At 40.2% G+C, this 26,929-nt stretch overlaps 1 long non-coding RNA gene across 1 annotated transcript; it reads left to right on the top strand.

Moving 5' to 3' along the window:
• The first annotated feature begins 894 nt into the window (after positions 1–894).
• On the top strand, positions 895–19,196 carry LOC112653721 (uncharacterized). The gene is made up of 5 exons (XR_003132442.1): positions 895–1,010; positions 2,861–2,954; positions 3,738–3,841; positions 5,236–5,312; positions 18,742–19,196. It is a non-coding gene; the product is annotated as an uncharacterized LOC112653721 (long non-coding RNA).
• The last annotated feature ends 7,733 nt before the right edge of the window (positions 19,197–26,929 follow it).

The following is a 26,929-nucleotide window of genomic DNA, read 5'->3' as shown; positions in this document are numbered from 1 at the left end:
TGTTCAGGATCCAGGCCTTCTGCTCCTAAATCCTCTGATGAGGTCTCACTCTCATTCTTTTTTTTTTTTTTTTCTGCTCCCCTCAACATCCCCACTCTTGTTTTGGGACTCCTTTACCCCAAGCTGGCTTTATTCTCTTTTATTCTTGGGAACAAAGATGCAGGTCATTTTGATTTAAGGGATTTGTTATGAATCAATCCAGGCAGGCAAAACAGAAAGCCCAGGGATGTTCCAAAAAGTTCAGAATCTGAGACATAACCCAAAATCCCAGTCTCAATTCCCCACTCCTGGCTAAGGAAGTAGAAGGGCTGCAAATGCAGTGTGTGAAGCCAGAGAGATCTAGTGACATTAGTGTCCCTCAGCAACTTTAGCTCAATGGCACTTGCCATCTTTGCCTAGACTCCAACCTTACATAACGCAGACAAGAAATGCTGCACAGAGAATATCAACTCCACCCCATCAATTAGAGAAAAAGAGTAGACACTCTCCAGATCACTTTGATGGTGAAAGCTGCAAACCCTGAGCAATTCCACTCAGATTTTCAGGTTGGACAATGTCAAAAACGAAGCCAACACTAAAGAAACATGATATGGAACCCCATAATCATAAGGCACCAGGAAGTAAACACCTCAGATAACACTTGATCAGAAAAGGAAGGGTGGAAAAAATAAGGAAATTCATCATTAGGTCATACAAGATAATTAAGTTCAAGAGATATTTTTAAACTGAATAAGCACAGGCATGGTAAAGAGAACATTCAGCACACATCAAGAAGACAAGGCAGCTGTCCTTAGAAACCAGGACAGTTTGCTACAGTTATTGGTTCATAGGTGGGTTGATCATCACAAAGGTCAGGATTATTTCATGGTTGTTCAGGATCTTCATGCCTGGCCCCTCAGACAACTATCATGTAAAGAATCAGACTGAGTTAGTCTACGGTGAGCAGAACGTACAGAATGAGAACGCTGATCAAATAGAACATAAAGTCCATCTACCTCTGGAATTTTCAGGTGCATTATGTCCTTTTTCACTGTGACTAGAGTTAATAGCCTTGTGGCATTTCTATTAATGAGGCTTTTAAGTAAGCAGCTGTTCCAAAGAAATCCAGTCTTACACAGATGAACATTTGGAGGAAATTCCCTCTTTAATAATCTATGGAAATCAAGCATTCATGCAGGAATAACAATATACTGGGAACAGAAAGGAGAGGTATTACTGTCTGCCACTTGATCAAGTCGTTTGAACTTTGCTAGGTGTCACCTTCTTTTTTTTATAAAATAAGTGTATTGGGAAAGATTAGTGGTTTTTAAACTTAATTTTGACTCAACATGTAGTTTTGACTTTCATTTGACAACATGGATTAATTGTAACAAGGAATCCAGGGAAGAACACAAGTAAAAATGGAGGTGTCCTGGTTCAACCAGGATGGGGCTGGATACTGGTACTCAACTTCCCTGCTTCCCTCTAGAAGCATCCCCAAGGAAGTCCTCATGACTGAATCTGAGAACCCCTAGACTAGAAGCTCCCTGAGTTCCCTTAAAGCATGGACATGAGGAATAGTGCAGTGCTGGATACAGACATCTATTCTTCAACTTCTCTTCCAGCCCCCATGTCCCCCGTTTTCATTTAACTTTTAATATGTATTAATATATGTGTTAAAAAAGAAAGTTAAACAATATTTTAAGCATTCACTTGCCTTAGATGTCGGAATACGGCAAATCAAACACTTGTCTCCAAAAGAACATTTTCAACATTAAGGATAGCTAATAACCAAAATTCAGTACTTTGAGGTTATGATACATAGTACCTTAGTCCCCTTTGAGCAGCTATGATGAAATACCATATACCAAGTGCCTTATAAAGAATGGATATTAATTTTCTTTTCTTAGTTATGGAGGCTGGGAAGTCCAAGATTCAGTATCTGGTGAGGATAAGCATCCTAGTTCATAGATGGCTGTCTTTCCATTGTGTTCTCACATGGGGAAAGTGGCAAAAGAAATTTCTAGGACCTTTTTTATAAGGATGCTAATCCTATTTATTTCCCAAAGGCCCCAACCTGTAATACCATCACCTTGGGGGTTAGGATTTTGTTATATGAATCTAGGGGACACAAACACTCAGACCATAGCACACAGCAAGAATCACATATCATTTGGGGATCCTTGAGACATCTGGTCCTGATCCCATAAAGGCACTCCACAGTGTTGTCAGGAATGCAAGCACTTTCCAGTTCTGTTCCACATTCTTAGCAAGCAGTCCTTTCTCATCTCTGAATGTGTTGTCTTCTCATGGCAAGATGGCTACCGCTTCTCTGGGCCCCATCTTCACCTTCCAGGCAGGAAAAATAAAAGAACAAAGGGCCAAAAAGATATTTTTCTCTTTTAGAAAGGTTCTACCTTGTAGATTGAGAATGGCAGGCTCCCCCAGGAACTTCTATCTACATTTCAGTATCCAAAACCAAAAATGTCATCTTACTGGAAGGTGTCTGGGGAGAAGGATGGTGGAAGGGGACTAGTCAGCTGACAGGTAGAGTGAACCACAGAGCTGATGTACCTAAAGGCAGAAGAGGTGACTTCAGCTTCTAGGAAGACTCTGCCATCATCAGAGGAACTAGGGGATGATGAAGTAAAAAGCTGGGGAGACAGAAAACACTTCCTCTGTGGCTCATGGGGAGCTTCCCCTTTGGTTCTAGATTGATGATTGATCTCTGTGAGGGCAGAGACAGATGAGAGAACCTTCTTACTCATCCTGACATTTCCTTCATGGGAGACACACTCCTTGGTATAACCTCAGCCTTCCTATAGGAGGTAAAGCAAGTCTGTCCCAGTCCAGCCTATCACCTGCTTCCTTTGTCTCACAGGTTGTATAGGGGCAGACCCTGTGTTGGTCACCTGGTCCTTAGTGTTGCCTGAGACTGGCAGTGAAGACGGCTCAACTTGAGGGCCCAATATTAGGTAGTAAAAAGAGATGTTATTTATTGAATCTCCTCTCTGCATATCTAACCAGTGCCTAGAATAGAATGAGGGCTTAATAAATACTTTGTCAAATGGGAAAAAAAATGCTCCATCATTCCTTCAGGACTTCCGTGATAATGTACATTTATATTCTTAGGGATGAGTATCAAAGCAATAGCATGCATGTAAAACCTTTGACAAGTAAACAAGAGCATAGAATTATAAAAGTATTAGGGTTACTAATGAGATACCCAGAACAGTACCTGGAATTTTTTATTGCATGAGTGGATGTTCACAGTTATACACATTCCAACTTAGATTTTGGCACAGTATAAAGGAGAGAGTCAGAAGCTAGGAAACTTGTTCTCTCATGGCTTCTAGTCAATAGTTAAGCAAGAATATAATTACCAAGACACCATAAAAGCGTGCCTGTTAGAGTATTCCTTAATAGCAAAACCTTCTTCTCATGCTAGTATTAAAGGCAGGACTGACCTCTGTGTAGCAGACAAATGATAATGCTGATAATGCCAAGCTTCTGCTTTATTTGTTTTAGATTCAGGGATCTAATTTGTTTTGTGAAATGACTGAATGTATAATAATAAGCAACATTTTAATGATGCTCTTCTGAGTTGATTTTTTAAAACAATGATAGGACTATATATATAAATATATAAGATTCTTCTATTCACAAAAATAATGGAAAAGCAACTGAAAATATGACATTAATACGTACTGTTATTGAACCACTTTCCATATTTATTTTCTCCTCTTTCTGAGCTTCAGCTGAGCACACTGCTCCCCAGCATGAAGACTACCTATCCTAGCCTTCCCTGAAGCTTCATGTGACCTTGTGACTAACTTCAAACCAAAGGCATAAAATAGAACTGGTATGTGAGTTCTTACTTCCTAGAATGCAGATGTGGTGGTGACTGATGTTCCAGTAGCTATCCTAGGCCAGAAGGTGACTTTAGAAATAGAAGCCACAAAGGGTTACTATTTCTACAACAATAATACAATTTGAATTCCTTTTGTAATATGCAATGGATTTTAGGAAGAGTTGGAAATAGGTAAAGGTTTAAATGGTATTTGACTTTTGTGAATGATTGCTAAAGCCCATAAAACTCTTTGTTATAAATTCTCTTAGCAATTGCACTTGAATCATTTGAGTAGGATATCTGTTTGTTGGCTGTAGAGAAATGTTGAACTTAAATGTAAAAGGTTAAATGAAAATCCACATAACAGACAATTATCATTGATTTTTGATTGATACAGGCAGGAAATTAAGGCAGTTAGCAAAAGAAAGCATTGTTCTACTGCAAGAGGAAAATCTGTAACTGCCCAGTGACGTGCCATTATGTCAGCTCCAAGTTCTCCTGGGCTTTCTCTTAAATGACAGAGCAACAACTCCAAAAATAGTAGTATTTGACAATGCTCAGAACCAACTGAAAATATCATTACTCTTGAACAGCTAAAAGAAATGAGGAAGTCAATGGAAAGATATGAATTCAGGAATCATTTACAGTTAGTTACATGTAAAATACTTAAAATGTTTAAAAAAGAAAATGCCATAAAAAAGAAAGTGTAATTATTTCCCATTAATTCATATTCATAACAAATGAATTGTTATGAATTCAATAACAAACAATTGACAATAAATTGACTAGTCAACCTTCCAAAAGTATCCACAAGGAGGAAATCCCAAATAAAACTGGACCAACCTCCAAGTTCAACCCCTAGTTCCTAGACAAATGCATCTCAGTCCTCAGGCATTAAATCGAGGATGAGAAATATACACAAATTCAAATCAGTGGTAGTGGTTGCCTGGAGCTGTGTGTTAAGAAGAGTAAGGGTGCATGGTTTGTCTTGACTCTGTAGGAAAGAATGCTGTAATTGATTACTAAAACCTTCTATGAGTGCAGGACAAGGATGGTTAGCCCAGGTACTGACCATATTTTATGTGCCCCTAATCCAATTCCATGCTTCTGGTCCTACCAGGCCAGATACCCCAGGTTTCACAGTCAAGCATCTGCCTTCTTCCCCTGAGTTTTTGTCTTGACAACCTGCCTAGTCACATCAGTCCCTCTAGAATGGAGAAACAGAGTATTCATTGTTTGCAAGTAATACAAACTCAACACAAACTAGCTGAACCTGAAAAAAAGACTATGTATTGGCTCACTTAACTACTAAGTCCAAGGATATAACTAATATCCAGCAAAATGTTCAGAGGCTTCATCAAAATGTCAGAAATGTTTCTCTCTTCTTTTCTTCATTTCTGAGGTAGGTTTTCTATAGAGAAGACAAGGCAGCCATCAGCAAAACAAGACTCACATCTCCCTGCCTCAGTAACCACAGTGGAAGGTACAAATCTTTCTGATGGCCCTTGAAAAAAAATCCCCCACAGGCTTCTGATTATCCTTGATTCAGTTATGTTGATATACTAAAATCACTCAAGCCAGGAGGACTGCATACTTCAATTGGCTAGTTTGGCTTTAGTAGCTATTAGTAGGAAAAGAGCTCCATGAAAGGGAGTACCTAAGCACAAGTGGTTTCTTAGGAAGAAATATCCATGGACATTGTGGGGTCTGGAGATTATCTTAAAACCATTTGTGGTCACAGAACCTGAGAAAGTCTTCACCTACCAAGGTACACACTTCCCAGGACTGGATCATTTTAAAGGCTCCTCAAGTGATTTTATTAATCATCCAGATTTCGAAACTCTTACTGAAGGTGCAGAGAGAGTTCTCATAAAGAGTTGCCATAAGGAGATTTTATTTTTCTTTTGGCAAAATAGAGCTTGTTTTGAGTTTATCAGAAAGAAAAACTTCTTTTTTTGTTGTTAAAGATGTATTTATGAGAGAGAGACACCAAGGGAGGGGCAGAGGGAGGAAGAGAATCTCAAGCAGATTCCCTGCTGAGTGCAGAGCCTGACGTGGGGCTTGATCTCAAGACCCTGAGATTACTACCTGAGCCAAAATCAAGAGTCAGATGCTAAAAAAAAAAAGAGTCAGATGCTTAACCAGTGGAGCCACCCAGACACTCCAGAAAGAGAAACTTCTATTTCAAGTACCAAGATCCAGAAAAAGACATGAATCCAGAGAAGTGAACCTGGTGTTGACATTACTTTTGTGGGGAGGACATTTGCCAATACAGAAAAAATGAGAGAGAGAGAGAGAGAGAGAAGGCAGAGAGGATGAGTGTGTTACTGATAAGCCTCTCAGGGATGAGGAGTAAAAAAAATCCAACAGGGTCATCCCAGGTCTCTGATAAAATATATCTTCCACCACTACTTTGAGTTAGGACCCTGAAGGACTATCCCCTGGGTGTAAAGGCAAACTGGAAGTAAATCAGCCCTCATACAGTCTTTTCCCCATTTTCACATCATCCATGGGGGAAACAAATTTCAGCCAGTACTTACTTGATTAAGGTGACCCCAGACAGTTTGTTATGCAGAGAAAAGCAAAACTGGTCTCATGATGAAGAGAACATTATTTCAGGCCTCAAATTATTTCTACAAGTTTTTAAAATAAGACATTTACAGGGCACATGAGTGGCTCAGGCAGTTAAGTGTCCAACTCTTGGTTTTGGCTCAGATCATGATCTCAGGGTCGTGGGATTGAGCCCCACTTCTGGCTTCACATTCTGCATGGAGTCTGCTTGAGATTCTTTCTCTCCCTCTCCCTCTGCCATTCCCTCCACTCACTCACCCACTCACTCACTAAATAAATAAATAAATAAATAAATAAATAAATAAATATATTTTTTAAAAAGATGTTTAGAACACAATCAAGAATAACAAGTCACACAAAAAAGACAAAACACTATGGGCAAGAACCAGCAGAAATAACAGACAACAGTAACAGACACAGAGATATTCCAGATTCTAATAGATATTATACAGACTATAAAACAATGTTTACTATTTTCAAAAAATAAAAGATAAGCTTTAAATTTTGGCAAAAAAAGCCTGTAAACTATAAAAGTAGCACTTCAGACTTGAAAATAAAATAAATAAAAATTATAGGACTTAAAATACAATGATTGAAACTAAGAACTCAAGTTCTTAACTCCTGATAGGTTTAACAGCAGATTAGACAAAGAAGCAAAAATTTAGTGAATGAACACTGATAGATGAGCAAATCTTCATAAGTCTCAGACAAAAGAACTTTTAATCTAAAATTATATCAGCCAACATTTGAATGGAGAGGACAAAATAAACACTTTCAACATGAAAGGATACAAAAAGTTTATTATCTCCTTTCAGAAAATCACTTACAAAATGGGGTGCCCAGGTGGCCCAGTCAGTAATGCATGTGACTCTTGATCTCAGAGTTGTGAGTTCAGGCCCCACGCTGGGGGTAGAGATTACTTTAAAATAAAATCTTAAAAATAAATAAATAAATAAAAATAACATACTTCAGAAAAATAAAATTTGTTAGGAAAGAAGGAAAAAAAACAAGGGCACCAAAAACTTTATGTAGAAAGATGGGTAATTAAGTTTAAATAATTGTGATAAGCAATGTAAAAAAATTAATGAAAATCTTAAATTAAAATCCCAGATGAGGGGTATCTGGGTGGCTCAGTTGGCTAAGTGTCCAACTCTTGACTTCAGCTCTGGTTATGATCCTAGGATCATGAGATTGAGCTCCGTGTCAGGCTCTGCACTCAGTGTGGAGTCTACTTGAGTTTCTCTCTCTCCCTCTTCCTCTGCCCCTCCCCTCACTCATGCTCTTTCTCTCTTTCTCTCTCTCTCTCTCTAAAATAAATAAATAAAATCTTTTTTAAAAATCCCAGATGATTTTCTTATGGTTGGAAATGAAGAAAAAAGAAAAAGAAAAATTACCTAAGCTTTGTCTTATTATTTGGAAAGGATATGCCATGGTTTATTTCTAGATACTGATATGTTTAATAAGTACATTTTTAAGAATAACTATTAGAGAAATAGAGATCGTATGTTTAATTTTCAAAGCAAGAATAGAAAAAAAAAGAAGCAAAACAGTCAATTTAACAAAAATTATGTTTGTCTACAAATATAAATAAAAATTTATAAGGATTTAAAAAAAAAACCCAAAATTTTGTATCTGGGGGGGGGGGATAAAGAGAAAATTAATAACTATCTTTCCTCCCTATATACTTTTGATTTGTTTGATTTCCTAAATCAATTTTATTTTTAGTATTATGTATGTCATTTTTAAGTACTTTGGGTTTTTTTTTTTTAATCCAATAAAAGTCCTAATGGAATAAGAATTCTTAGGTTTTTTTGGTCTTCTCTTCTTTCTCCTCCTTCTCTCTCTCTCTCTCTCTCTCTCTTTCTATTTCTCTATATTTAGTAAAATTATTCTGAAATTTGTTGGGGAAAACAAGAGCATAAAGAATGAGATATCATTCAATACTTATGAAGTTGGCAAAGATTAAAACAATTCTAAAAATTAATAACGGATGAAATGGATATTCCTGCATTGCTGACAGCAGCAAGGAAAACCATAAGTGAACAGAAATAATCTGAAGAAAATTTAGCAATAGATATCAAAATTCATTTTAAAGATCATGTTCTTTCGGGGTGCCTGGGTGGCTCAATCAGTTAAGCATCCACTTTCGGCTCAGTTCATGATCTCAGGATCCTGAGATTGAGCCCTGCTTGGGCCCCCTGCTCAGCAAGGAGTCTATTTCTCCTCTGCCCCTCCCCACCACCACTCCTGTGCTCTTTCTCTCTCAAATAAATAAATAAAACCTTTTTTAAAAAAAGATCATGTTCTTTCACTGTAATTTCATGTATGAGAACTTATTCAAAGGAAATAAAATTAATATTGAGAGTAAACATTGAAGCAAAGATGTTTATCCTAGTCATTATACTTAATATCAAAAAGTTGGAAATGCTTTGAATATAAATATTCAGAAATTATAAATTACAAGATACATATAGGATGTGACAAAATTATGAATAATTATTATTACAAGTAGTCTTTAATAAATGGAAAATAATTAGTTCTAATGTAGGATTTTAAAACCCACAAGATACAAAATTATATATATATTGTTCAGTTATAATGCATTGAAAAATCTTACTGAATCAAAATGGCCAATTCATGCTCATGAATATATTTCCATTCCAACCAACGTCTCTAAAACATGACAGATAAGTGGGGATTTTAGGGAGGTGGGGAGATTTGGGAGGAGGTCAGTTCAAACCTTAGTAATGCTATGCAAAGCATGCTACCATCAAATTAGAAATTGTAAGTAACCCTTGAAGTAAGGAAAGCAGAGAAGACTACATTGACAAAGCAAATTACATCTGAAACTATGTTCAGGGGAGACTGGTGGACCTGTAGGAGCGGCTCATCCTGCTCTCCAAACACAGGAAGCAGATACAGTGAACAGGAGGGAGCCTTGGGGCAGTCATGGGGAGATTATAATAACCCAATCCAGGTCATCAGGCTGGTAGGTCCGTCCTACCACCAAACTGTGCCAAGAAGTAGGCCTGTTGGACTGTCTGCCTCAGGCGAGAACAGTGAGTGTAAGGACTTAGAAGAAAGAGGCAGGAAAATGCCTCGGGGCGGTGGCAACTCCCAGAAAGAACAGGGAGCCCCTAGACCTGGAGAAGAGTGACTGGTGTCTCCCAACCCCCGCCCCCACCCGCCTCAGTACCAAGACTGTGTGACTCACCTACATCTGCTGAAGGTAGAAAGAACACCAGTAACAGGCAAAACCAGATTTCTCTTCCTTTTTTTCACATAAGAGAATTTCAAACATATACAAATGACAGAGAATATTACAAACAACCTGAACTCAGTGCCCAGGTTGAAAACTACCAACATTCCATCATTCCTGTTTTATGTATGCCATCATCACCACCACCAAGACCGTTCATTTTTTTCTGGGGTATTTTAAAGCAAATCTCAAGTACTACATCATTTCACTCACAAATACTGAATGTGACTCTAACACATAAAGGACTATTTATTTTTTTTATTTTTTTAAGGATTTATTTATTTTAAAGATAGTGCAAGGGCTTGCAGGGAGGGGCAGGTGGGGCGGGGTGGGGGGTGGGGAGAGAATCCCAAGCAGACTCCCTGCCGAGTGCAGAGCCAGATGGGGGACTGGATCTCAGGACCCTGAGACCATGACCTGAGCCGAAACCACCCAGGTGCCCGAAGGACTTTTTAAAAAACAAATCCATGAGACATTACCATACCTGAGAAAAAAAAAAACAATGATTTATTAATATCATCTGACAGTCAGTTGTGGCAGATTGTATTTTCCAAAAATGATTGCAGCAACATCTCCCATCTTCTTTAGAATGAGCTCACCATGCCCCGCATCAAGAGGTAAAGTCTAAATCCCCTCCTCTTGACTCTGGGTGGGATTTCATCATTCACTGCAGCAATGGAATGTGAGCACAGAAATGCTGCCTGCCTCTGAAGGCCAGGTCAGAAAGGTCTCTAACTCCTACCTGACCTTCTTGCAGTGTTTACTCTTCAGAAACTCTCTCTCTAATGGCCCCTCTCAGAATTCAGCCACACAAGGGACCATCTGTAGGTGTTCATTCAACATTTCCAGCTGAGCCCAGCCTTTCAAGGCTTCCAAATTTATCCAAATTTCTGACCCACAGAACCTGTGAACATAACCTGGTTATTGTTCTACATCACTAAGTGGTAAGGTCATTTGTGTCTTATCAGTAAAAAATCAGAAATGCTAGTTCATGTTCTGTTCTCCCTCCACTGTTTCAAAATCTGCTTTAAAAAAAAAAAAAAATCTGCTTTTTATGGTTCACCTATTTCAATGAGTATCCAGGCAAGGGTCACACTTTGCTTTTGGCTGATAGTTTAAATATTATTTAACCCACATTCATTTCCTTTTTTCTTTTTATCTGTTTGTGAAGAAGCTGAGTGTTTGTCTTATAGAATAACTTATAGTCTGCTTTGGTTGAGGTATCAACATTGATCGCCATGCTCCTCTCTGCGCTGTTTCCTGTAAAGTGATGGCTAGATCCAGCAGTGCTGGCAAACTTTTTTTTTTGTAAGGAAACTGATTATACTCCAGGCTTTGTGGGCTACTTGGTGCTGCTGCCATCCTGGCATGAAAGCAGTCATAGATGATATGGAAATGAATGAGCATGTCTGTGTTCCAAAAAAACTTCATTTTCAAAATAAACAGTCACCAGATTTGGACCATGGGTCACAATTTACTGGCCCTAATCTAGAAGAAAAAACATTATCAAATACAAAAATCAGTGCAGAGCCCAGAATCACCAAATATTTAAGGAAGACTCAAATTATGAAAGGAAAACCAAACTAAACAAATCAAAAAGCCAATATCTGAAGAAACAATATAAATAAAAGAAACAGAAGAAAATCTCAAAAGAAGTACTATATGTGGAATGTTCTCAAGAATTAAATGATGACACTGTGTTCCCTAAGCAAGAAGTCTGTTGTGACGTTCAGTATTTAGAGATCTTGGAAGTGAGTAATACAGTCATAGAAACATAAATCTCCATAGACGTGCTGAATAACAGCACAGACACAGCAGAATGCAGCCCTTCGCTAGCAGAGTAGGCTGAGACATTGTTCCAGGACACTATACTAAAGAAAAAAGAAATGGAAATATTAAAAGTTAGGGGACTGTAGAAGTTATACCCAGAAATTCCACCATCCATCTAATAGAAGTTACAGACAAAGAGAACTGAGAGACAGAGCTAAAGAAGTAACCGAAGAAATAATAATAGAAAATGTTTCCTGGAGCTAAAACAAAAAACAAATGTGATTTTTTTTTTTAAAGATTTTACTTGTGAGAGAAAGAAATAGGAGCAGACTTTTCACTGAGCAGGGAGCCCAACATGGGGCTCCATCCAAGGACTCTGGCATCATGACCTGAGCCAAAGGCAGGTGCTTAACCTGACTGAGCCACCCAGGAGCCCCATGATTCTCTAAATAGAAATGGCCCAGTGGGCAACAACCAGTGTGATTATGGGGGGATATCCTTGTACACATGATGACAGTTGCAGGACTCCTGCTGTCCCCTTTGCACATATCCAGAGTCTCACTCGGGGACTCTGGGTTGGAACGCGAAAATCGGACTTTTGTTTGCTTGTGTGGTTCCAAAAACACTGCTCCAGGTAAAAGTAATTTGAAGGTAAAATTGGCAACAGCTGCTTTCTAGAGCAATAACTTGGAACTCTGAACTGAGCCATGCTCTCCCAGCCTGGTTGTATAGCCCAGTTGTCCCAGGCTCCTCTCAGGCTGAGTCCCAGTCTCCTTCCCACTGTTAACCCTCTCCCTGTGACCCCCACTGAGCAGGATCCTCCTTCCACCTGGTGCCCAGTGACAAGTGTCTTTATTGACAACTCCTCCAATGCTCCCTTGCATCTCCAACATTTCTCAGCCCTAAACTACTTACTGCTCTCCAGGCCCCCGTGCTGAGGGCCCTGATCCCTGACTCCTATCCCTGCCTTATTTTCAAGATACTGGCTCTGTTGGGATTCATTTATTCACCTAACACACAAGAGCTTAGTGCATGCTGAGTACCGTGCCAGGTCCTAGGGAGACACAGCTGAAAAGACCTGAAGCTTGCTCCTCCAGCAACTTCTAGTCAGAGGCAGACGTGAGAGGGAAGGAGTGGACTACCATGGGATACGGGTTATCATATTGTGGTTCTCCTAAGGCAGCCTGAGCCACCTGAACTTGACTTGGCCAAAGTTCTTGCAAAATTTCAGATTCTCCAACCTGGCAGTCCTCTAGATCATAATCCGGTAAGGATGCAGCCCAGGAAACTGTATTTTTTAACAAACTCAAGTATTGCAGGACTATAAAAACAGGATAACCCCTGGCCTCGAAGAGCTGTCTGAGGTCTCTGACTCAGTTTGGAGGAAAGCTGGGGAGTGAGAGAAAGGGTGGTGGGACAGCAGCTGGGTTGGTTGTTAAGAGGAATCACACCCCACAAATGTCTTGCCATGCTAAGGAGCTTGGGCTTCATAGGATGAGCTATAGGGAGCCAGTGAAAGTTTTAAGGGAAGGAGAAAGGGAGTGGGGGCAGCACAGTATGCTTTTTAAAAATGACTTAACATTCTAGCAGGAAGGAAGATGAACAGAGGTGAGCTGGGGGCAGTGAGGGGGTGAGCCTAGGGGTGGAGAGACTAGTAGAAGGTGAAACATGATGGGAACCTGAGCCAGCTCAGTGGCAGGGCAGACAGAGAAGGGAGAGCTGGAAGTCGGTTTGGGAGGTGCACCAGCCTCGCTAGGTGACAAGGACCAAGGTCTGACTTGTAGCTCCTGTACCCTGGGCTTGCCCCAGCCCCGTGGGACGGTCAAGTTCTCAGTCCCCATCGCTTCCTACCTGCCCTGACCTGCCACGGGTTCTCAAGGCCATACCAGGTCCTGTTCTAAAATATGCCAGTTACTGGAGGAAAATCATACATAAACATACCTCTCTTGTACTTTTATTTTCATTGCCCTAATTGTTAGAGACCTTATCTAATTAGTCTTGATCAATGAATTGCCCTTCATATTTTATTCTTATAAAAATCTAAATACTATGTGATGCTTCTCTGGGAGTTCTTAGTTTTATAGCTCTTTTAAAGGTTCATGCCCAGACTACCCTTTCAGGTTCCCAAACACCCTCAGGGCAACAACTTCAAGAAAATGCAAGGGCAAGAACTGACCACCTGGATGCACCCAAACTTTCACTCAGTGAGAGGAATGTCACATGCCCACTTGCACAGGCTGCTCCAGAACATGCATTTTACAAGTTATGAGTGGTCACATAAAGGGTTACTCAATTTATATCCACTTGGCTGAGAGTTTGGAGGTAAACCCTTTCAAGCTTACCTAGGTCACCCAGGACTTCAAAAGTAAAATATTAGAGCTGTACCGAGTGAAATAATGGTTATTGCTGATTAACCCCGATGAACACTCATGATACAGCAATAAAGCAGGTATTATAGAACTATAGGCTTGATTAAATAAGTTCTGTGTATGTTACAGAGATATAAATGTGCATTAACAATTGAAATAAATTATATGTGTGATAATAAAAAGATTGAAATAACTGCTTACAATTTACAAAGCACTTTCTCATTTATTATCTCATTTGATCCTCACAAAAATTCCTTAAGGTAAATTGTCTTATAGCTCCATTTTATAAACAAGAAGACTGAGAACCAGAAAGATCAAACGACTAGTCTAAGGACACACGGACAACAAGACAACATTTCTATTTATCAACTAGCATGCTTTGGGCTGCAAGTAACAGAAAACTCAAATTAAAATGTATGAAACAGTAAATAAAGGAAATGTAGGAACTCCTGTAACAGAAAAAGTCTAGGGGGGCAGTGGGCTTCAGGCACAGTTTGGTCAGAAATCCAGCCCTGGGATGCCTGGGTGGCTCAGCAGTTGAGGGTCGGCCTTTGGCCCAGGGTCCCAGGATCAAGTCCCCCATTGGACTTCCTGCAGGGAGCCTGCTTCTCCTTCTGCCTGTGTCTCTGCCTCTCTCTCTGTGTCTCTCATGAATAAATAAATAAAATCTTTAAAAAAAGAAAAGAAAAAAGAAATCCAGCCCTGTTTTATTGTGTCTTGGATTTATACTTTTTGTGTGTGTCAGCTTTATTCTCAGGCTCTTTTTTCATTTCATAGCACTTGTTGAAGCAGTTTCAGGACCCATCACACTATCTAAGAGAAAGAAAGGACTTCTTTCTCCTACCACCAAATATGAGTACCAGGCTTCACTGTTATCACCAGGGGCCAAAGGAATGTCAAGTACTGATTAGCTCAGGACTGGGAGATCCCTGCATGAACCAGTGACCATGTCAATGGAGGCCACTGTCTAGAAGCTTGGGTTTGGGTCAGTCTCCTTCAAACTCCACGGCTGCTCTGTCATGTGGGAGGGACTCATGCTACAGAGTCAACCACAGTATCTGTGACATGTCAGGACTTGAATTCATGACTTAGGACTCTGAATCCTTTGGGTTTGCTTGCTTTTGGGCTTTGGGGTCTTTTTCTGGATCTTGTGTACTGTTATCCTTTACTCCTGGAGCAGACAACTCTAAGTAAAACTGCTATTTTTGTGCGTGTGAATGTGCCTGGAAACAGGTCCTTAGGTGACCAGAAGTTCTTTCCAACTGGTACACATCAAGATCGGACATTCCTCTCCGTGTGCTGTCACTATCTGTGGAGTCTTTGGCTTCTTGGGCTCCTTCTCCAACTCACATTCTCCTACCTTCTTTTGCCTGATTCATTTGTGCTTCAAACACATTTTTGTTTCTTTATGTCAGGGACCAGCTAGGAAGACAGAAACCACCTTGAATATTTAAAACAAAGGAAATCTAATGCAATAAAATGAAAGAAAGTTAGAAGCCAAACAAGGGATTGTGAGGCAATCCAGAGACTAGCCACAGCAGGAAGTTGCTGCCATTCCTAAGCTGGAGGGACAAAAGGAGGAGGTGATGCTACCCAAGCCCAGAGCCCGGGATGGCCCAGAGGAAGCCAGAACTATGGCAGGCTTCCGGTGAGAGCTGGAGCCAAAGAAGGGAGGCAGCAGCTGCCAGAGATGCCACCCCAGTGAAGAGGGAAAGGGAGAGGGAGAAACATACTGACTCCCCCTTTCTCCTGCTCTCCACACTCCCACCACTGGCCAGACCCAGTTAGGAGCCCACTGACAAGGGGTCTGGAGGGTCAGGTGCCCTGCATACAGAGCCAGCAGAGAAAGAGCAAGGAAAGGATCTCAGGTCCGAGACAACCCAGAACCAGCATGTTTGCATGACAATAGCATCCATGTTCATTGTGGGAAAATATTAGAAAATACAGATAGATACAGAGACAAAAAGGGAAAAGTTATGATTCTACGAGGGTTTTTTTTCCCCAGTTTTATTGGTACATACTAGACATACAGCACTGTATAAGGTCAAGGTGTATGGCATGATTGCCTGACATATATTGTGAAGTGATAACCACGATAAGTTTAGTTAACATTGATCATCTCATACAGATACAAAAAAAAAAAAAAGAAAGAAAGAAAGAAAGAAAGAAAGAAAGAAAGAAAGAAAGAAAGAAAGAAAGAAAAAACACTTTTTTTCCCTTGAGATGACAACTCTCAGGATTGACTCTATTATCTACTTCCCTATCTACCATAGAGTGATGATAACTGTAGTCATCATGTAGTACACCCCATCCCTAGTACTTATTTATCTTATAACTAAAAGTTCTATCTTTTGACCACCTTCCTCCAATCCCCCCACTCATCATCCCCTGCTTTTAGTAACCACAAATCTGATCTCTTTTACTATAAGTTGAGGTTTTTTTCTTTCTCTTTTATCTCCTTCCCTGCCTCCCTCCCTCCCTTCCTTCCTGTCTTTTATCCTTCCTTCCTTTCCTTTTGATTCACATATAAGTAAGATCAAACAGTATTTGTCTTTCTCTGTCTGACTTATCTCACTTAGCATGATGCCCTCAAGATCTCATCCATGTTGTCACAAATAGCAGGATTTCCTTCTTTCTCATGGCAGAATAATATTCCATTGTGTATAGACACCATATCTTCTTCATCCGTTCATCCATTGATGGGCACTTATATTGTTTCCATGTCTTGGCAACTATAAATAATGCTGTCACTAAATATGATTTCAAAAAGTGCTAGAGAAGCAGAGAATATCATCTATTAACACTATGTAATAGGAATATTTTGTATATTAATAATGCTGTTTGTTCACCATTTTTCTCTCCATTAACTTTACTTTTTTAAAAGATTTTATGTACTGGAGAGAGAGAGAGACAGCACGAGTGGGGCTAAGGGCAGAGGGGAGAAGCAGAGTTCCCACTGAGCAGGGAGCTCGATGATCCTGTGACCCCAAGATCATGACCTGGGCCGAAGGGGGCCACTTAACCAACTGAACCATCCAGGTGTCCCTCAATTAATTTTACATTTTGCACTTACTTCCAGGATCTTTGTTTGCTTAAATACAAAGTGTAGTGTGACTTAAAGGATTATTTTGTTATTGTTTTGTCTTTATTGAGGGGGGGAGCATTTTTTTTGGTGAACATGAGTTTGTGCAAGGAAGTATATATGTATGTAGTCAGTGAAGAATAAATTAGAAAATATTTCTATTTAAAAAAATAAACTATTTCTCTTGATTGTCCTCCATCCTATGTAGAAACAAATGTTTTTATTTTTTTGTTTTTGCCTAACAATGCAGAGAAAAGTAACTGCCCTGTGTTTCAAATATGAAGACATTCCAGAATTGGTTTTAATTGCTGTGTTAAATTTGTTTTTGAAAAACACGTTTTAAAAAATTAGGCTGCAATGAACATGGGGGTGCAGATATTTCTTTGACATAGTGTTTAAGAGGCAAGTGTCAAGAGGCAAAGTTAAATCTGCCAGTCTCAGAGAACTGCTGAGTGAGGGGGGTCAATGTTCCGGTCCTCTCCCTGTCGAAAGGCCAAGCATTTTAGCAGTTTGCTGTTTTGTTATATATGCCCTAAAAAACTCAGTTTCTCCTCCCTATCAAGTCAAACATGAAAAAACAGATTTGACAACTGGGGTAAGCAGCTTTATTTCTTCCAAGAAACTGATTTGCTTCTTTTCTCAAAGAACGTGAACTATGTGACTTATCAGTTCTCCTCTTTTTGCCCAGGCTACCAGGAAACTCAAAGTTATCTCTCATACTAAGACCAACAAATTTTAGCCTTCACGGTGGACATGTGCCACTTCTCTCTTCTCCATGTTCCAAACTATGTTGTTTCATGTCAGCTCTACAGTGTATGTGTATGAGTCAAGAAGACAGAAATAAATACAGGCACATAAGGGAGAGGCCCTTGAATTATATCCCCGGAGGGTTGCTGGGGCATCACTTGCCCTGTCCAACTTTGTCCCCTCTAAGCCAGCTGGCCAGCACTGGGGAATCATCTGCCACAGTGAAACAGATTTGGTCTACCGCCCTCCCCAACAGCAGATGGCCACTCCGTACTAATCCATGTCATACATCAATGCTGAGCGAGACACCACCATCCACTGGACAAATCACTAGTGTCCTTGCTCCAACTCAGCAGGCTAGGCATTATGTGTGTGTGCTCAAATGGACTCTGGTTCAATAAGTTTTCAGCTAGAGGGGGGTGCCAACTGAGCATCTTAACAGTGGAAAGAGGGAGAGCAAGAGGCTTCCAGAGGGATTATGGTTAGATTTTTAATTACATTGGGCATTTTAATTAGGTCAGGCAAAGCTTTTGCAAAGAAGTGAAAGCATTGTCTCTTCAAGCAAGCACCTCTCTGGCCTGTTTTGTTTCCTTGATTCACAAGTTAGTCTCTTTAGAGATGTTTCTCTTGTCCTTTGTTTATTGGAGGCTGATAGTCTGGCATCAAGCTGAGTTTAATATAATTTTTACTGTTGCTATCACATCCCCAATTCTATCAAGAGGGTTATGATCATGTCGTCTAGGACACCTTACCATGGCAATTACCAGGCCAGGCGCACACCCATACTCACCCCACCCACCCCTTTCTACTACGAATTTCAGAAATGAACTCGATACTCATTCCCATTCTGTTGAGACAACAAGAACTTGTGACTCTGTGGTGTAGCAAAGTAGATATTTAGCAACTATCTAGATAGTTCAATTGGGATAGGCAAGCAATTCATATAATTCAGGTTCTAGAGTATACCTGTGGGTCTAAAAAACATGGAAAATCCTCCAATTGCTTATAATTGATTCAGAGTTCTATAAACACACAGTCTGCTTTTATAGCAAATTTACTTTTCTAATTATGTTTTACATAATCTAATGTGTTCATATTAATTTGTCTTCTCTAGGCATATACCAGCCCAAAGGTACGTTGCCCGGGAAGCTGGGGAAGAAAACTGACCACAAGTCATCATCAGGGTCGAGCTGAAGGTTGGCAATAACAGTAAAGATCCAGTACTGACAAAAGAAAGGAAGCACTGCAGCGTTTGGTTTGGAAAATGGTGCACGTGTGCGTGCCTGCGAGCTCATGTGTGTGCAAGTTCCATTCTTGGGTTGCACTGAAGAGTTGGGTCAGAACCTTAGCATGACTTTAGAACATGGGCATCAACAGTGAATGACTGTAATAACAACCCACTTCAGTGGTGTGGATGTTAGCCAGTAGACCTACACCTGTGACTTTGAGCCAAGACTTGAGGTGAATCCTAGGTCTGGACTTGTCAGGAGGCCTAGCTAGGCCTTCAGCAGATAGAGTCTTACTGCAGAATGATATCACACTAACAATGAGACTTACTGGAAAAACAAATAAAATGCTTTAAATGTTTAAATGCACTTCCAAGTATTCATCCTCCAAATATTTAGACTCTGAGCTGACTGGGCCAAGAGCCCAAGCTTCCTGTGCATGCTGGATGGTTCCAACAATCTCCCCAAGATCAGCAAATATATAACAACTTAAAATATCATCCTTTCGGAGCCAAAACAATTATTCCCCAGGTATTCCTCCAGGAAATCAGCTGGGTCCCTGTCCAAAGTCCTCTGTAATGTCTCCAGGAGTTGATTCATTTTTAATAAATTTTCACGAAGGCCTCCATAAGACCGTAGTCTGTGCCCACTGCGAGGTGGCAACATAAACAAAAGTGGGAAGGTGATTTTGAGGTAGAGGTGGGGAGGAGGAAAAGGAAGGGAGACAGAGAGGATGTAGAAACAGCAACGAGCAGCCCATTGAGGAAACCGGTGGCCATAGAAGGCTTTGATGCCTAAATCAAATCTTCAAGAGGAAGTATGAGAAAACCAGGAATTTTGTTTTTGTTTTTTAAGGGAGGGGGAGAGGAGGGCAAGGGTAGTGGAGATTGATTTCCTTTTGCATTTAAATTTCTCTAAATTCAATTGTCATCAAATTCATTCTCCTTTTCCCAGGGATATTCATACAAAAGCTTCCTTTTCTTGTAGCCTACACAGCAAAAAAAAAATTAAAAAAAAAAATCTGATTCTAGAGTTGAGCCATCTCTTAACTAAGAAGCTCCACCAAATTAATGAAATACATTTCATATAGATCTTGATTCTAGAATATTTTATTGGTACTTAGTTCAGTCTTCCCTGTGGACTAGGTAGGACAGTGGAGTCGAATTTTACACGCATTTAACTTTGGTAAGTTTGATTATACAAGAAATAGAGAGAGATGGTTGGGGTACGGCGGTGTGCATATGGGGGCAGGTACTGGCTGAAAAGCAGTACACAACCTCTGGCATGGCACCTCCCTAGGAGAGTTTCAAGGGTAGTTTTGCTTATCTGTGGCCTTCATCTTGTGGCTGGCCTCAGAGCCTGACCCTCTGATCAGACACATCAATGCCGAAAGATGGCCCCTCAAGTAAACGGAAAAATAAAAAAAGAAGTGGAGTCATTTTTCTGATGTTTCTCAATCTGTACCATAACTAAAATCTTGGCTTTCTAAATCTTTGTGCCCAACTACAAAGCCCACCACAATCTATTTTGCCTTTTTCTTATTCCGGGATACAAAAATGGGGTTCACAAATGTAAAGTATGGGAGATGGAGCCTTCCTCCCTCCCTCCCTCTCTCCTTCCTTCCTTTCTTCCTTTCTTCCCTCCTGCTCTTCTCTCCTTCCAATATTTGTGGAATATTGACAATGTATCAGGTGCAGGACTCAGCAGTAAGCTATTGCTGTATCCAGAAGGGAGTCCAAAGACCTAGTCTTGACTTGGTTATGTGGAATTTGCACTGTGACATCGGGGGAACTGCTGATCCTTCTGGGTCTTGATCTACCATAAAAGGTGGAGGGAAATGGCAAATAAGTTCTAAACTTTCTCCCCCAGTGATAAAATTCTGTGAAATCAACTTAGAAATATTTTCTTAAAACTTAAAGGAAAAAAGGAGAACGAGGGTGGCTCAGTTGTTTAAGTGTTAGACTCTCTAGCTCAGCTCAGGTCTTGATCTCAGGGTCGTGAGTTCAGGTGCTGTGTTGGGCTCCACGTTGGGCATGAAGCCTACTTATAAACAAACAAACTTAAAAGAAATAGAGCAAGCTGTCCTTATAGCAACTTCATCTATTCCTAACAAGCACTGTGCCCTAAGCAGCACTTGCTCCTCAGCTTCACCCTTCCATGCTGCTACCAGCTCCACCTACTTCCCTCTCTCCCTCCAGATTCACCATCACCTCCTCCTCCTCTCAGCTCTGGGGCTTCCAAGCAGACACTTCCACAAAGTGAAGAAATGTCTTTCTAGATTTTCTTTCCTGCCATAGATGCTGTTGTTCAGGCCCCAGAAGGAAGGCTGATTCAGGCTTTAGTGTTTTGATGAAAAGGCAGGATAGCCATGTTATGGACAAAAGATATGGAAATCAATCTCTTGTAAGATTAATCATACTTTCAGATTATGCAAATGCTTCATTTTCAATGACTGCATCATTTGCAATGTGGCTTTGTGTTCTAGCATCGGGCATGTGAGCCTGTTTGCACTTAGTTGGTGAATTTGGCAATAGTAGGGGTTCACGCACCTATTGTCTTTGTTTAATCTAACCTGAAAAATAATAAAACACTTGGTTGCTCTCAAAAGGAAAAATATTCTTATAAAATGCTTGAATGTCTGTGATATCATATCAGGGAATGTTGACCAAACACTACTGTAGATAATACCTGCTTCTTAGTTATTCTATTCAATCAATAAATACATATTTGAAGTAGGTCTATTCAGTCAACAGGTGAGCTTAATTCACTCCCGGAGCATTAAAGAGAAGATAAGAAACATATAATTTCCTGATATCACGGGAGATGCAGTGGAAAACCAGAACACTTAAATCTGAATCGCATTTACTAAATATGTGATCCCAGCCGACGGGCTCTGTCATTGTGAGTTTTCTATTCCTTGCAAGGACACTAATGACTCCTGCTCTATCTTCCTCAGAAAATGTTGGTGATGATAAACTGAAGGCATGTAAGAAGAAAAATGGATTATAATTATAGAATGTTCCCATTGCCAAGGACTTCACATATCCACTCACTTAATCTTCTCAAGAACCCCCATTTTATAAGAAACCACATCCTTGTGAGGAGGAGGGGCTTGCTAATAAAAGGTAGAGATGGCATCCCAACCAAAGCAGAATCCAAGCATTTACCCCCATATGATAATCAATTACACAAAGGTAGCTCCTAAAATTTTTTAATGCAAAAGAGGAGGAAAAATCTTTTTATTTACCCTCCCCCACTTATAAAGGCAAAATGGAGGAGGATAAATGTTTGCAATATTTTGAGTGCACGTTACATGATTAAGATAACTTTGCTAGGTTAATAGCATGAGAATGTTTCACATTTTGTGGTTTTCTTACAAAGTTACAATGCTTTTGACTTATTAGGCTTAAAAATACCACCCATTTATGCAACAATCCCACATTTTCCTCTTGAATTTGCATTCCAACAAATTAAAATAATTTTTTAATATCATGGCATTACAAATTGCTGGACTCAAGGGAATCCAGCATCTCTTGCTTTCTGCCTGCTTCTATGAAGCAAGCTAAAACTTGAAAACCAAAGACACCAGCAACCTTCCAGCAAACAAAGGCAGTCATTATGTTTTCTGCACTTAGGAGCTTTTCCTCTGCCAGGCAGATACAGAGAGTACTCATCTCCTTCCAACTCCCAAATCTCTTGACTTCCTCCTTCTCCTTCTCTCTGTCTAGGGCCTTTTGAGCGAGATGGCCAATAAGCCCCTTGTTTCCAATCTCTGCAGGAACAAGTGGATGCTACTCTCAGTGTCCACTAAACCATAAGTCCTTTGAGGATACAGGAAGACATCCACCAATCTCAAGATCAAAATGCAACAAGGGGAAGTTAGCAAGGAAAGGAGGGGCTGCCCACCACTGCCTTCTCTTACAAAAATGATAGAATCTCTGGGCATAGTAAGCAGCTTACTCTTGCCTACTGCATATACTTAGCAAGGGTTCAAGAATAATATTCTCTACTTAGTTTCACTTTTTAAAATGTTCTTATAGTACAATAAACAACATTGTTAGGAACTGAGTACTTTGAATGTTCTCCTTCTGAACTTCATAGTGATAGGATTGGAACCTGTGTCCAGCAGGCTCCAACACTTTGGCCCTTTTCTTTCTTTATTTCCTTTCTTTTGAGAGAAAAAGAATAGGAACTAGGGGGAAGGACAGAAGGAGAGGGAGAGAGAGAATCTCAAGTAGACTCCTCGCTGAGACTGAAGCCAGACTAGGAACTCAAACTCAAGACCCTGAGATCATGACCTAAGCCAATATCAAAAGTCAGATGCTTAACCAATTGAGCCACACAGGCACTCCCTTCTTTTTTCTTTTATTTTTTTAAAGTAAGCTCTACACCCAGTGTGGGGTTTGAACTCACAACCCCAAGATCAAGAGTTGTACACTCTGTGGTTGAGCCAGCCAGGCACTCCCAACTCCTGCTGTTTTCTTAACAACAGACTGATCTGAATGGTTTCCCAAGATCACAGAGTAGCCATTTATGATAATTTCTTCTTAATTATTTCATTCCACATTCTAAAATATGTGTAATTATATATTTTCAGGAAAACAACACCAAAACATCTAAAGAGAATGGGAGGGGAAATTTTTTTCTGAGTTTTTTAGGTTTTTAGTTACAAAAAGCAACACATCTACTCTAAGCACCTCTTTCTCTCTTTGATTTTATGATTCCTGTAATGTTTTCCTGGTCCCCACTGCTAGGAAGCGATAATGGGGTAAACCCAGAGAGGGTTATCAACAGATAGCCAAATCAACGGAAAAGATCAATTGAAAATAAAATGGTTTAAGATGGGTTGACTTCTGGAAAAATCAGGGTAGCCATCTCTTTTTAACATGTCAGCACGCATGTCCCAAATACTATTCTCCAGCCTGCAAATTGCTTGCATTGTCCAACAAAGCAGGAATGCCCAAGGGAATAGGACCTTGTCACCTTCTTTGCTACTCCTACTGATGATTCAGCCCCAAAGGTAGGAGTTTAGTCTTGATATGTCTGGATTGGCCCTGGGCCATCCCAACAACTCTAGCAGTTCTACTGTCACTTCTCTCAGCATGGTTGTTTTCACAAAGAGGACATTCCTAATAATTCAGCAGGAACTGGGTCATCACAACTAATTACTCACGAGTTAGAAGAATGAGTTCCATTAGACGAGCATTCCCTTCCAAGCATGAGGATGGCTTGATCATGATACAGGGTAAAGTGTCCACCATCATATCCTTTCTCAACAGGTAGTGGGGTGGGGTGCTTCATCCCCAAAAAAATCCATCAGGAAAAGGAGAAGGACAGTTTCAGAACATTTAAGGTTGTCCAACTAGTCCAACTTAAGTCGGGAGTGGTTAATACTTGCAGGTATAATGCCTATCATTAGTTATTCAGGAAAGCAGCATGGGAAGTCACTATCATCTCAGATGGCCCAAAGCACACAAGTCAATTAAGCAGCCCAATGAAGGTGACACCAGGCATGAGTGATGCCCAAAGATGGTGACACACCCAGCATGGCTGGGTACAAAGCAAGCTTCCTGATACCTGAATGTGTTGTGAAATACTTTTACAAATACTTGTAAAACTCCTTGGATAAATATCTCCCATTCTTGTGATAAATAGAAACTACCAAGGAAGAAAAGCACTAGACCACTAAGCCAGAATACAAATTGATGGAGAATGGTGGCGTCCACAATACTGAATAGCCTTGGAGGCTCTTTGATCTGTGCATTACTATATTTGGCTCAAGGCCGCATTAAAACCAAGCAGTGTATGTTTGGACCAATAAATAGAGCTAATAAAAGTTATCCTTGGACTGGGACTCTTTGAATGGATGAAACACAGGTCATTTGTGGTGTTTGGTGACTGTGAATGCTGACGGGTACTGCTGCTATGTATATACAGGTCCCTCTGCACCCTACATGAGAAGGGCTAGGAGCACCCAGGAGAGTAAACTGGAGAGCGCAACTACTTGAAGTCCCAGCATAGAAATTTCATTTGACAAATATACATTGAGCATCTACTAGATGCCAGAGTTTAAACAGGAAGTATACAGAGATGAATGAGAAGTAAGCCCTGCCCATGAGACTCCAGACTAGAACAAAGGTATTTATGTATCCCCAACAATAACATAGCTCAGATCATGATGGTGGCCAAGCAGAAAGAAGAGCAATCCATTCTACATGGGGGAGATTCTGAAAGGCTTTACAAAGAAGGTGCTATTTAGCTGAACCATAAAGAAGGAATGAAAAAACCAACAGTTAGAAAAGGTGGTGCTCTGAGCAGACACAAGCTAAGCAAGACTTTGAAGAACTGAGGGGCAAAGGCAGCTAGAGAGAGTGCTAGAATTCTGACAAGGAGGGAGTGCAAGGCCTGAGGCTGGAAAAGTCGGTCAGGACAGGCTGCAAGTGGTCTGGAATGACTTCACTACACCTGCACTTGACCTTATTTTTGTAGGCCCAGGGTTGTAGACATTATATATTTTTGTACTTTATATTTGTTTTTAAATTTTTGTATTCCAGCAGAACTTTTGTCAAGTGATTCCTACTTGAAACTTGAATGTATATATACCTAAGAGAAATGATGCTTTATCAATGCAAACTGACTTTTATACTTTCACCTTTATTATTCCATTTGCCTTTTCTTAAATTAACCAAAGGGAAAAAATTATAATCGTTGGCATGTTAGTCAAGATTTTTCTTCCAAGTGTGAATGATAGAAACTCCAATCTCAACTAACTCAGAGAAGAAACAAAAAGTGAGGGATGAGAAGGATTTATTTATTTCTGTAAATTCAGAAGTGGTTTCAGGATTCAGGAGAAGCTAAAAGAGTATGATCAAAGCTTTTTGCCCATTTTAATACAGCTCTGCATCCCTCTCCACTGGCTGCTCTGCTCTCAAGAAGGGCTTCCTCCCTGTGGTGGCTCCAGCAGCTCTGAGCTTATAACCATCTTTATCAGTTGCAATCTCCTCCCCCAAGAGAACCCAACACAGTCCCACAACTAAGCCTCAGTGGTTGGGCCTGGCTCACACACCTCTCCCTAAACCTGTCACTGTGGCCTGATAATGGTGCCTACTGAGTGGCCAGAGTGGGTCCCCAGGACACCCAGAGTCTCCATGGACTGAGTATGGAAGCAGATGTTGTCTCAGAGGGAAACTGAGGTGCATCCCAGGAAGGATGCTGGGCAAGTAATAACCACACAGTCTACTCTGCCGTGCCAATATAATGTGAAGATTTTAAACTGGGGGTAAGGAATGACAATTATACGTTTTTATCAGTCTTAACACCCAGTCTCTTTCTGTATTTTATTGTAGTTGCACAGTATTGAGAAAAATCTCGATTCACATAGGGAGTAGTTACAAATAGTAATTGTTTGGGGTTTTTTTTAAAGGATTTTATTTATTTAGAGAGTGTGTAAGTATGCAGAGAGGCAAGTAGGGGAAGAAGCAGAGGGAGAGGGAGAGAACCCAAGCAGACTCGACTCCATACTGAGCAGGGTGCCTGATACAGGGCTTAATCTCACGACCCTGAGATCATGACCTGGGCCAAAATCAAGAGTTGGACGTTCAACCAACTGAGCCATCCAGGGACCTCCAATAGTAACTGTTTTTTTAAACAGCATACCTGGAACATTCAGGATATCCTTCAGTTAAATTTGTGCCTAAGTTTGAAAGTAGACCAAAGGTTGAGTAACAGGAAATTCTATTTCAAAGTTTAATTACAGAAACCATGATGAGGCTCCTTTGCTGATTTCAGTGTTCACTGGGAAAATGCTTCTCAAATATATCTGTAATATATAATGATAAATTCAGCACATCATTTAAAAAAAAAAAAACTCCAATATCTCAGCGACTATGGTTCAAAGCCTGAATACAGTAAAATAAATGTCTTGCTATTTGAGTCACAATTTGAAGTTTCAACTGAAGTGCTGACATGTTATCAGCAAGTAGGCATCATGATATTATAACCCCATGTTGCCAAATCAAACGCATTCAGCTTACTAAAAAACATCAACCAGTGATGTAACTCTTATATCAGTCCTAT

This window comes from Canis lupus, chromosome 3, assembly GCF_003254725.2.
Source record: "Canis lupus dingo isolate Sandy chromosome 3, ASM325472v2, whole genome shotgun sequence".
Taxonomy (NCBI): domain Eukaryota; kingdom Metazoa; phylum Chordata; class Mammalia; order Carnivora; family Canidae; genus Canis; species Canis lupus.
The sequence above is the reverse complement of the archived record's forward strand: the minus strand, read 5'-3'. Positions and strand labels throughout refer to the sequence as shown.